At 44.3% G+C, this 13179-nt stretch overlaps 1 long non-coding RNA gene across 1 annotated transcript in view; it reads right to left on the bottom strand.

The window, feature by feature from the left end:
* Positions 1-795: 795 nt before the first annotated feature.
* LOC129335593 (uncharacterized) overlaps positions 796-13179 on the bottom strand; it is a 38746-nt gene continuing 26362 nt past the window's right edge. The window contains exons 2-4 of the long non-coding RNA XR_008597627.1: positions 8958-9070; positions 3760-3852; positions 796-1528 (exon numbers count right to left, since the gene is read on the bottom strand). This is a non-coding gene — a long non-coding RNA (uncharacterized LOC129335593). The remainder of the gene's footprint in view (positions 1529-3759; positions 3853-8957; positions 9071-13179) is intronic.

The following is a 13179-nucleotide window of genomic DNA, read 5'->3' as shown; positions in this document are numbered from 1 at the left end:
AGGATGAATCAAACAACCAAAGAAAAACAGTCTCCCACAGGAAAAGTGTTTTTGCCATATATCAAAGGAATTACTGATCAGATGGGAAAGCTTATGAAAAAGCATAACCTTCAAGCAGTATTCAGACCCACCCGAAAAATACAACAGATGCTACGATCAGCAAAAGACAGCAGAGATCCCCTCACCTCTGCAGGAGTATACCGTATACCCTGCAGCTGTGGACAAGTTTACATCGGGACCACAAAGCGTAGCATCCAGACAAGAATAAAAGAACATGAAAGACACTGCAGACTTGGACAGCCTGAAAAATCAGCAGTGGCTGAACATAGCCTAACTCAAACAGGGCACAGTATCTTATTCCAGGACACCAAAATACTGGACAACACTTCCAACTACTTTGTCAGACTGCACAGGGAAGCCATTGAAATTCACAAGCATAAGCAAAACTTCAACAGGAAAGAAGAAACCTTAAGAATGAACAGAGCATGGGCTCCAGTTCTGAAAAACACCAGGCCAACAAAACACTCCACACCCGACAATAGCCCTGCAGAGAAGATTAGCACATCAAGCACCAATCCATATGCAAAAGAACCGCCTCAGGATACAGTGAAGCCTCCCGCCATTAGCATTCCACACCCTGGAAAACTCTTACAGAATGACTCAGCTCAACCCCACCCCTCCTGAGTAGATACAAATGACCTACATCTTTTCCACACTGGGACACTGAGAGATCTCCGTCTTTTGGTGCTACACCTCTGAAGATGCCAGCCACAGCTGCTGGCGAAACGTCAGGAACTACAATGCCAAGACCACGGCAAGACAGCCCGGAAAACCCCCAACAACCATCGTTCTCCGGCCGTGAAAGCCTTCGACAATACTTCTGTGGCTTTGGAAATTCTTTGAATCAGAATGACAGAACAGTTCCAACATTTCCAGGTTTTCTTTGAATGACAACTATCTATTATGCATTTGTCTCCTACCCTTACCCCAAGAATTCAGGGTGACACCCAAAGTTCTTCTCTAGTCCTGTCCTCCATTTCATCCTTAACGACTGGCCCAAGGTCACCCACTGAACTTCATGGCCAGTGGGGATTTGAATGGAGCCCAAGTCCAACTCTCTAACCACAGCACCACATTGGTCCACAAAATGTTCTGTATTCAGTTGTTCAGTCTGATAATGCAGAACTTTGTACTTTGGCAGCATCCTTGAGGATTCTGAATCAGCATCCTTGAGTCTGATAACCACTTTGGTTTACTTTTTTTTTCTCTTTTGTCTTTCTTGGCACAGGGATGTCCTTTTGAAAGAACAGCAGAGCTTTACTAGCAGCAGGGTCATTAAAGGAGGAAAAAAACATGTTTTCCCAGAAGCTCTTGGAGCATTCAAGGCTCCTAAACTGTCACCTTGGGATGCCATCTGGTCTCTTTGAAAGAACTGACTGTTATTCTTCATTGCGACATGATGTTGAAGATCTTCATGATCTCTCAAGCAACATAAGCAGGGCTGTATCACTGCATGAGCCACTTGCCTCTGCAAAGAGGGGAAGAAAGAAGAGATGGAAGGAAATGACTCATTGCCACTGCCAACCAGAAAATTCCATGCAGTGTCCTGCAAGCACTCTCCTCGGGGTAGTGGTGACCATAGCTCAGAGGCAGGCAGAGTACATGATTCATGTGCATAATGCCCTGGGCCCAAGCGCCAATGAAAAGGTCTCACTTAGCACAATCCAAAGAACAATCAAACCTGTGATCCCCTGTTTGAAAGGCTAGAGCTCAGCTGGAAGCTTTCAGCTGCCTGTATAAATCAGCTCTCAATCTGCTTCAGTCACCATGATTTACACCCTTTCTCTCATTTGCCTTTCCCTCCTGACTGATGACATGGAGCGTGGTTAGGGCAAGCACAGGCAACCATTTTGTATGGGATGAAGCTGCTTCCTTTCCGAAGACTACTAATAACTTTCCCTCAAACCTCAGAAAGTGCTTGATCATTGTATTTGGAGTGTCGTTTGGACTTGCTTGCATGAATCATCTGGAGCTATTTTGAGCCAGGTGTCTGAAAAGGGGAGTTCTGACTCTTGAAAACTTACACCCTGAAAACCTTATTCTCTAAGGTGCCACTGGACTCAAATTCTGTTGTCCTACTGCAGATCAACCCTGCTACCCACCTAACTATTAGGAGCCATTGTTCTCCTGAGCGCCTCTTATGGTGGGTGCAGATCAGGTTACTGATAGTCCTTGGGAGGGGTGTGACAACTTGTAGCTTGATGTCTTCAATATACAGGATGAGCATTTATACATATGCCCCCTGTGTCTAGAGCAGGGATGCTTTGACACCCATTTTCAGCAGAATCTTTGTGACACTGGTAATTTGGGGTCGGCTTTTCCCACTGGTTTCCTTAGGTCACAAACACTATCACCCCTGCCATTACCTTCTGCACCTGAGCATGTCTACTAGTGGTTGAGGAGATTACTTGGTGCAGAACAGATCTAATTTACCCAAAGACACCCAACAATCCCACAATCAAGGTGAGGCTCGAATCCTCACATCCCAGATCTAAGTCCAAGGTTCTAGCCACAGCACTGCACTGCCATAATAGAAGGAAATTTTTATTGTGCGGTGTAAAGTGAAGAGATGAAAATCTTGCATTCATCTTGATTGCTTGCTAATGAGCACTGACATGGGTCTTTCTAGATACAATTTACTTCAATGGCTTTTTGCAAATGACCATAAATGGTTGGTGGCTACCACCTATAACAGGGCAGAGGGACTGGAGAATAAACAGCTGGGAATGGCAACATGGCCACTGAAAGAGACATAACATCTGTATTTTGTAGCTACTGGAAGGAGATGCTGGAGGGAGAGCTCCATGTGGCTACCATTTGCTTTTGGTAGAACTGATGCTATTTTGTTGTTGTTAATGTCATTTATAATCCGCCTTTCTCACTGAGACTAAAGGCGGATTACACAGTATGAGATTAGTACAGTCAGTTTCAAGGATATTTCTATAAACAATGCCATAGCGTAAATAAACACAAGTTTACAAAGACACAGCATTAGTAAGAATCCAATACAGAGTTGAAGAAATGCTGAAACAGAACATAAGCAATTCTAGGGCTGACATTAGACAACATGAAGCACAGATAGCTCATAGGAGCACATATTTAAAACAACAGATAGTACGTAAGGCAACATAGTGGTGAAGTCTATGGTCCATAACTCATTAGCGAAGCATCTAAGACCCCCTCCCTACAATACAGCCCTCCTATCTGAGTAAAAAGCCTTTTTGAATAATTTGGTTTTGCATCGTTTGCGGAAAGCCAGGAGAATGGGGGCTCTCCTGACCTCCTCAGGCAAGCCATTCCACAGGGTAGGGGCCACCACAGAGAGAGCCCTTGTACGGGCTGCTGTTGATTTCACCCATGTGAAGGGTGGCACCTGCAAGAGACCCTGTTCAGATGAGTGAAGCTGTTGTGGGGGAACATAGGGAGGGAGGTGGTCCCATAGATATGCCAGACCAAGGCCATGAAGAGCTTTGTATGTGATAACCCTCCTCCCTACCAAATATGTAAATTCATAAAAGCAGACCACAAAAACACCCTAAAGCTCCAGTGCATTTACACAAGAAAATAGCTATACCTGATCCAGGATTTGGGGTGGGGGGTTGCTCAGCAGGTGCAAACTGAGAATTCTCACATACTACATCTGATCTTTGTGAAAACTCTTTGCTAAGTGGGAACAGTGGGTCCCAGGAAACGTCTCACCTGGCCACTTTCTTAAGCTTGTGTAGTGAAACAGACCATGTAGCAGGCTTGCTCCAACCCTATGCCTTCCGGTCCCATGAGAAACTGAAGAGCCTTGTGAAGGAAAACAAGATCAGTAACCAAGATCCAAACAGAGAACATACGAGTATTGTTTTGCATGCTGAATTATTTTGGATGCGGCTTCTCATATATTTTGTCAGAAACTAAGGCTAAATGAAAAGTATATTTCACAACCTAATTAAGAGCATTTCTCCCTGAAATAGAAAACTGAATGCATACAAACTTTAAATCCAAGAAGAAAGTGCCCCCCCCCATTTCATATATCATGTTCCATTGTAGGATTTGCCTGTCAAGAAGGAATCACGTCTGCTTTTGACACTGCAGACCCAATTAATATAGGGGCTGTTCCAGCACAATGAGCTAGAAAAGAATGGGAATAATGTTTTAATTTCCTCTCTTGGATAGAAGTAGTAGCATTGCCTTATTAATGTTCGCATGGGTGATTCTGTTACTTTTTCATTTGCGTGCAATGGGACTTTCATCTCCTTTTTTGATTGTGAGGTTAGTGGAGAAGGTTGGGAAATTATGCTTGTGCCAAAACAGCTAATTAATGTGCAAAAACTAATGGGGGGGGTACTTTGGGGGTCTACTGCAAATATCCATGCTGTAGCTGATGTTCATGAAAATCCAGATGGAAAATCTTCAAAGCATTGGGTGACTTTTAACATATTTGACGTACTCGGTGCACTAAGTTTTGAAGCACACTTACACTCCAGTGCTGCTTTTTTCTTTCTTGTGTACAGGACTATGATTTGATATTTTTGTGCCCGGATCCAAGTTAAAACTTCCCCTCTTTGGAGCAAATACATCTTTTTCCACAAAAGGAATCCAACAAGAAACTGAGCCAGCAACTCTACTGTGCAAGGCAAATTTCATTCGTTTTCTTGTTTAGTATAACACCCACCTTCCTCTGAGGAGGTCAGGGTGGTGTTAGTGGCTCTCCTCCATTTTATCTACACAACAACCCTGTGAAGTAGGCAAGTTTTAAGCTAATTTATGCTATCTATTTTTATTGTATTTATTACTGCCTGTGATCCACTCTGGGCCCGCTTCCAGGGAAAGCAGAATATAAATAAAATAAAAATAATAAAACAGCTGCTTTTCAGGGTGGTCTCTGTGCTCCCTCCTCTTCTCCAAACCCCACCCCTCCATATACCACTCCAAAATCTCCAGGAATTCCCCAATTCAGAATTATATACCGCCCTTCAGGACAACTTACCTCCCACGCAGTGCGGTTTTCAAAGTATGCTATTATTATCCCCACAACAAATCACCCTGTGAAGTAGGTGGGGCTGAGAGAGCTCCAGAGAGCTGTGGCTGACCCATGGTCACCCAGCTGGCTTCAAGTGGAGGAGTGGGGAATCAAACCCGGTTCATCCCAATTAGAGTCCCGCACTTTTAACCACTACACTAAACTAGTATTGAAGTACATAGGAAGCTATTGCAAACCATGGAGAACCAGGAGAACGTAAACAAACCCTAGTTAAATAGAATGGGAGGGGGAGGGGGAATGAGGCAAATCCTGCCCCCACCCCCCCATGACTTGTAGGTAGATTTATTTAGCTGGGGAAATGAATTATTTCAACCTGAACAAGAGCAACCAATGAAGCATTTGTTATGCAAATCTTTTCATTACCGCAAAGCCAGAATGCTGATCACAGATAAAATTCTTTGTAGCCTTTTTTTTTTGTGAAAAGCTAACACCTAGGCTGATTATCTCTGCTCAAAAGGAGAACGGACAAACCTGTAAGTGACACATCTCCCCCTCCCCCCTTTGGCTTCTTTATTTTGTCACTGGAAGAGAGGTGCCAGGACTGATGGTAGGTGAAAAATTGCTGTGTTCATCAAAGTTTGTTCATTTGAATTTCTCTCCCTGTCTCCAGCTGAGGTGACATCTGCTCTTCCGTGACCTCAAGTGCCTTCTGTCAGCGGAGTCTCCTCAGGGTTGGTTGCCCATTCTTCATATGCGCATATATTATGGTCCCACTGAAAGGCCTCCTTCCTGTCTTCTTGGATTTCTACTAGTCCTTTCAACAGTTTGAGACACAAAAAAAAGGTGAATGGCAGGCAATATACTGCTTATGTTGAGCCTTAATAAGATCTCTTTGGTGTTATGTAATGGCTGAATGTCCACCTACATAGAGGAGAAGGCTGTGTCCAGACTGTTGGAACAGAAGTGGTTCAGTGTGCCTGGACACTGGGGTGATTTTTTACTTCTACATTCGAAGCAGACTGTATTTGTGTAATGCCTTTCTTTGTCTGATCTGGAAGCTTTTCTCTGACTCCTCCTCTTTCTGTGCTCTTTGTTCTTTCTCTCCCTCCTGCTGGTCTTGCAAGAAGGAAGAAGCCAAGAGGAACACCCATACACCCACTCACGTACAGCTGGAATAGTTGGCCACTTTTAATAGGGAATAGTCTTATCTTGATTAGGTTTTTATGTTTTCTTCTGCTACTGCAAGAATGCACATGAATGTGAATCAGCTTCAATAAAAAGTAAGTATTATCTGTTGCAATATACTGTCTTGGAAAGTGTTTCACCACATGCAACTTCCACGCTTTCCTAAATGTGCAACTTTGCTACAACAGCTAACAGATATCCCCAATACAGAGAAGGGTGTGAAAATCTTCCCCTGCAGCAGCAAGCGCATGAGAGCAGGTTGAAACGGCATCCACACACCGCTGTTCCTGCACAGCTCACTGCTGCAGCTACCCCTCCCCGCTCCTTCATTTCACCTGAGCCAAAGTGCACTGCACATACAATAGTAATCACATCCGGCCTTCATGTGGCCCAGAAACCCCAGTTTCACACCACTTTTTCCTTCCTTTGCATGTCACACTGTAAAACTACAGTCTAGTTCAGCGGAGAAATGAGAGGGAAAAGCCCTTTATAGGGCTAAAGGGGTGGGTGGGAATGAAACACTGCAGTGAGCTGCCCCATTCCATTCTGAGTTTAGCCTTGCCGCCCCCCTCCCCGCCCCATGGTGACCCTGAAGTTTCCTTTTGGATCTAGAGAAAAGCAGGTTTTGTTTTTCTCTGGATTAAGGAGAAAAGCCTTGAGTACACCATGACTCATGTTCTAGAGAAAGAGCAGGATACAAATACAATTCATGAAGAAGAGGCTTCATAGAAGAAGGGCAGAATAAAAATGCACTAAATAAATGAATAAACTCTGACTGTCAGTCGGGTGGTGTGCGACTTCCTTAGCCAGTTGCTAACCAGATGTCCGAGGAATATCTGCAAATGAGGCAAGATACTGTTTGTTTCCAGTATCTGGAACTCAAGGAGCTTCTTCGTCTGAACAGTTTCTAGTTATTCTTTCTAGTTATTTTTTCCATTAATGTATTTAATCCTTTAAAACGTTTTCCATGCCAATGGCAATTGAAGCATCCTGTGCCAAGGAGTTCCAGAGGTTTATAGTGTACCTTGTAAAAAGTACTTTTCCATCCCCCAGTCAATTTCCAATCCATTTGAATGGATTGTTAGAGCTGCTCCACACTGTAGGCTATGAAGATGATTGCTGTGTATATTCTGGACCTTTATTCAGGAAACTCAAGGACAATGCATACTCGCATCTTTAATCACTCATGTCCCTTTCAGGGTACGTGTATGCAGTAATTCTAGTTGTCGCATAGTGTGGAGTTGCCCAGATTCTCGTATATGGAACATGAATGAACCGTGCCTCTGAGGCAGTATCATTATGCAGGAAACCTCAATGATGCATCAAGCTTCCTTTCCTATTAAAAAATCATCAGAACTTCATCTGGCTTGTTCTAAGCACCTAATGGAATCTGTAATTTCTTGCTAATTATATAATGATCCTATTTATTATGTACGGCTGGCAATTAAACACTCCAATAACACTTTTTGCATCAAGAAAGCCATTTTGCTGACCATGGAAAGGTACTCCAGGAGTGATCTCCTTTTCAGTGACACTTATTCTCTTCCCTATGCCGATGTGCCCTCTGTTCCCCATCCATGACCTCCTCTTCCTTTTTGACCATGGCTTCCATTCAAATGACTTGCTGAGCTTGCAATTTACCTTGGATGTAATATGTCCAAATTAATGCTCTTCCATACTTTCATTTAGTAATACTGTTTGCATCTACTCCTCCCTCCCCTCTCCACCTATATATCTGACCAGTTCACACCAAACAGTTTCAAACGCCTGCCAAACAGATTTGTATTGGGGTTTTGCAAAATTGCACGTCAAAGACACTCCCTGTTCAACCCAATCAACTGCCATGACAAGCCACTAGGAACTATTGAGATGAACGCTAAAGGACAGGATTTGATTACAGCATTTATATATATGATTTATATGATTTTTGACTGATTTCCCTATTTAAACAATTGCCTGCAGAATGGAGCAGTCATGCAGCAAGGAAGGGATGGGGAGTAGCACTCAATAGGGTTGCGTAAGAACGTGCATGTGCAAAAAGGTGATCGTGCTGTACTGTATGGTTGGGAAGGAATACAATAAAGCAACTTGCTGAACAGTCATTAATGGGTTGACGAATAGTCAAAGTGGTCATCGAAAAATCAGGGTATGAGCCGAATTGATGGGTGTTCGAGAATCCCTACTTTTATTTCATCTCTACTGTGTATTAATCTTGGTGCATGGGCTATTTAAGACTTCTGTTTTGAAGGGGTGGAATTCTAATTCCGGAAGATGGTAGGCACTTGCAAATTCTATGAGGCCCCTGCTACCAATCTACCATAGTCCAGACTAGTATGCAGGGCTCATTTTGAGGGGGAACGCACTGGAACGCAGTTCCGGCAGTTCCCCAAAGAGGTCACATGTCAGCTGGCCCCACCCACCTGACTCTCGGCCATTTTGGTCCCGTTTCAGCCTAGATTGGGGCTGAAAGAGCCCAGATCGGGCCTCTGATGGGTGGTGGATCACTCTCCCACTCAGCAGCGGCCCGATCTTGACCATTTTGGGCCCCTTTTCAGCCATTTTCAGTCCCCTTTTGCCATTTTGGGCCCAATTTCAGCCCTGAATGGCCAGGATTGGGTCCAAAACAGCCAGGATAGGTGATGTCAGGGGGTGTGGCATATGCAAATCAGTTATGCTAATGAGTTCCTCCAGCTCCTTTTCTACGAAATGACCCCTTCTAGTATGTAATACTGGTGCTTACCTTTAAGGCCCTAAATAGCTTGGGACTGTAGTACCTGAAGGACCACCTTCTCCTGTAGTGTCCTGCTTGGTAACTAAGATGATCATCACAAGCCATGTTCTCAGTGACGTCTCCTGCAAAAGTGAGATAAGTGACAACTACAGTCAGGGCTTTCTTATTGGTGGCTCCCTGGCTGGGGAATGCCCTCTCCCTTGAAGTTTGTTTTTGTGCCTACTTCAGTGGCTTTTAGGCTTTTTCTCTTCACCTAGGCCTTCAGCTAGTTCTTTTGGTATTTTAACCCCACTCTTTATAGCAAAATAGAAAAGAGTATAGTAGCACCTTTAAGACTAAACCAACTTTATTGTAGCATAAGCTTTCGAGAGCCACAGCTCTCCTTGTCAGATGGATGTGACGAAGAGAGCTGCGGCTCTCAAAAGCTTATGCTACAATAAAGTTGGTTAGTCTTAAAGGTGCTACTAGACTCTTTACTATTTTGCTACTACAGACTAACATGGCTAACTCCTCTGGATTTATGACTCTTTATAGCCTGACCATTGTTTGTAAATCATTTTTGTGCTGCTGATTTTACTGATTATAGCACCACCAGGAATAAAAAAAAATCAAGCCCTGAAATAGAGACAAGCTCCAGGGCAGGCCTGTTTTTTATTACATTTGCTCATACAGAGAGCCAGGGAACGCTGTGTGAGAGTGCCTCAGGGATCTGTCCCGAGCCCTGTGTCGTTCAATATATAAATTACTTGGATGAAGGAATAGAGGGGATGCTCATTAAATTTGCAGATGATACTAAATTGGGAGGGGATGCAAATACAGTAGAAGACAGAATCAGAATTCAGGATGATCTTGAAAGGTGGGAGAACTGAGCTAAAACTAACAATATGCATTTCAGCAGAGATAAATTTAAAGTCCTGCATTTAGGTAGGAAAAATCAAAGGTATAATTATAGGCTGGGAGAGACTTGTCTGGGCAGTAGTACATGTGAAAAAGACCTAGAGGTTTTAGTAGATCATACACTGAACATGAGACGGCAGTGTGATGCAGTATAGTGTCATAATTACGCAAATGATGGTAACGCAAATGATCCTGGAGATTTTTGCCCCCTTCCTCTGGACATAGAGCAGGGGCCCTGGGCGGGGGCGGGGGGATGAATTTTCTGCATTGTGCAGGAGGTTGGACTGGATGACCCCTGAGGTTCCCTTCCAGCTCTATGTTTCTATGTCATGACTGGGCAGATAGTTCTTGTGCTGCTCCTAACATCTGTTCCCATTGCTTTGTGACCCAACTACTGGTAGTCAGAAAATCCTGAATGTTTTTTTTTAATATATATTCATATCAAAAATATCCGAATGCACATGCCTATGCCATTCTGTTGCCCTGGGGTCATTATCATTCATTCGTTCATTAAATGTATTTGTGTGCTGCTCTCTCCACATCTGTTTGAGTGGCTTCCATGGTTCTTCCTTCTCTCAGAACTGCAAGTGTGGGAATGTTAACCTACCACCCACCCAAAATAACACTGAATTATTACATAAATACATCCTCAAAAATGAGATAATAGGGTGTTTCATGGCAGGAAATATCACTACATATTGACCTGTCCTCCTAAATCATCCTTTATTCCCTAGAACACTACTGTCAGATGAGATCTGAGGCAGCTCAAAATCTTTATGAAGGTTGACCACCTTCTGTTAGGCCTGGAATTTTGCCAGAATCAAAATCTTCTCAGCAAACATCCAGGCCAAGCTGAGAAAACAAGGTGCCTTCTGGCTGGTTCCAAATAACATATCTGAAAATGACTGAGAGTTCTTTCTGTCATGCTCGTACAACAACAACAGTAATAATAACAACATTCGATTTATATACCTTTCAGGACAACTTAACTCCCACTCAGAATGGTTTACAAAGTGTGTTAGTATTATCTTCACAACAATCACCTTGTGAGTTGGGTAGGGTTGAGAGAGCTATAGGAGATCTGTGACTGACTCAAGGTCACCCAGAGAGCTTCAGGTAAAGGAGTGAGGAATTAAACCCGGTTCTCCAGATCAGAGTCCTGCTGCTCTTAACCACTACACCAAACTGGCTCTCAGTTTGTGCAGTCTGAGGGGAGATTAGGCCCACCAACTGGTATGCTTCACCTTTCCCTATTCTGACGAGTTAAATCTGCCAGATTTGGTGCCCTGGTTGGGGCAGACACTCAGTCACTCACTTCAGGAAGGATCCATTCCTACGGTTTTGAAACAATGTGATGGCCTGCATATTATTAAAGAAACAATTTTTGGATAGCCCTGAACAACAGCTTTTGTTCAGTCTCCAAGGCAGTCAAGCAAGTGGTAGCATTTTCACAGGTGTTTCTGGAGGAGACAGTATGACAAACCCCATTTTTATTGGCTGAATTTTAAACATTTACCCAGCTAACCTGACCAAATTGCATTTTGTCTATAGGCCAAACCCTCCCTCTGCTTTGTCAGAAACCTGTGGTGTGTGGGTATAAAACATCTTTTGTCTATCACTCGACAGCCAGGTCTACAATTCCTTCCTCGTTTAAACAATATGCAAATTGTATAAGCATTAAAATTGCTTGAAGGAAGTTTAACCTTGCCATAGTGAGTGTGCGAATTGGCTTCCACAGGTGGTATCACTCTAGCCTGACAATTTCTGTTAGGTTTCAAAATAGGATTTAAATATTTATTGCCTTGGCCATCTTTAACTCTTTCTGTCATTGGCTAAAGGCCCCTTGACTGTAGTTTTCCATCCCCTGGGAAGGCTTAAATAAGACTTTGATGTATATTTGTTTTTGTTGAGCGGAATTTTGTCCCTTAGCTCTTTGGAGCCCTGAGAAGGCGTGTGACACAATGTCCTCTTTCCTACTATTTGGTTCTAAACTGCAATACGGGTTACTGTATTTGGATTTATGTTCATCAATGACAACTCTTTGTATGAACCACTTTAAGAGCAGAGGGCCCATGTCTCTGAGCATCTGCCGTGCTTGCAGTGTTCTGTGCTCTGCAAGCAGGCCTGGTCAAGTGTCCCCTGAAGTAGGGCCTCAGGCCTAGCTAAAGAGACTTGGGAGGGTTGACTGGAGCTGGAGACAAAAGACTGGATACAAGGAGTCTGGAGCACAGGGCTTGTGCCTAGTGGACCAGTTGATACAGCAAGGCAGAGCTCCCAGACCTCATCTTAAGTAATTGGGTGAGGTAATTGGGCTAGGGTTGACAGCACTAGCTTGGGAAATTCCTGGGGATTTTGGTGGAGGAGCCTGGTGGGGCAGGGTTTGGGTAGGGGCCTCTGTGGGGTATAATGCCATAGAACCCGCATTCTAAAGTTGCCATTTTTTTCCAGAGGAACTGATCTCTGTTGTCTGGGGATCAGTTGCCATCCTGGGAGATCCCGCTACCTGTAGTTTGGCAACCCTAAACTGGACTCAACTGCTCTGCCGGCAAATGCTGGTGCTCTTGCGGCTACACTGTGCTCTGCCAGGCTCCTGCAAGGAAGTATTACTCTCAGAGCCCTGACCTGGATTCATGATGAGATTGCACGCAGCCAGTCTAGCACATTGTCTCCTTGGTCTGGGCTTCCATCACTGCTGTTGTGACATGGGAGTGGGTCTTGAGGTGCTATGGGCCTGGGCTTACATCTTGCCTGGCAGAGGCCTCATGGCTCTCTTAGAGGTCAGTGGGTACCTTTGCAGTAGGGTTGCCAGGTCCCCTTACCCTCCAGGTGGGAGATGGAAAACCTGGCACTTTGGGGCCAAAATTGGTCTACTGTGGCATGCAGAAGCATGCCACTTTGCCCAGGAGCATATTCCGGGAAGCACTTTCCCCTGCCTTTTCTTCTGCAGGCCAGGTAAGTAGGGGCAGAGAATGGGAGTGGGGGATCTTCTGCACCCAGCAGGGGACTGGCAACCCTACTCTGCGGCGTCAGGCCCTACCTGGCCCTCCTGGTTCCCTGGCCTTGCCTCCTCAGGCTTTTCCTCTGAGCACTCTGAGTCAGAGTCATTGGGCTGGTCGGAGGGGAAATGCATGCAGAAAGTCCCAGGTTTGAGATCCCAAACATCTTTAGCGAAAACAGTCAGGTAGCAGTTAACGGGAAAAATTATCTGAGATCCTCAGCCTGAGTAGGCAATGCTGGGCCTATGTTCTGTATAAGGCAGAAGGCATAGGTTTATAGACCTATGTTCTTTTTTTTCCTTTCCCCCACCCCAGGTTTTAAAATATTTTATTTGCAT

Source organism: Eublepharis macularius, chromosome 1 (genome assembly GCF_028583425.1).
Source record: "Eublepharis macularius isolate TG4126 chromosome 1, MPM_Emac_v1.0, whole genome shotgun sequence".
NCBI classification, from domain to species: domain Eukaryota; kingdom Metazoa; phylum Chordata; class Lepidosauria; order Squamata; family Eublepharidae; genus Eublepharis; species Eublepharis macularius.
This window is presented reverse-complemented; position numbering and strand designations above follow the sequence as displayed.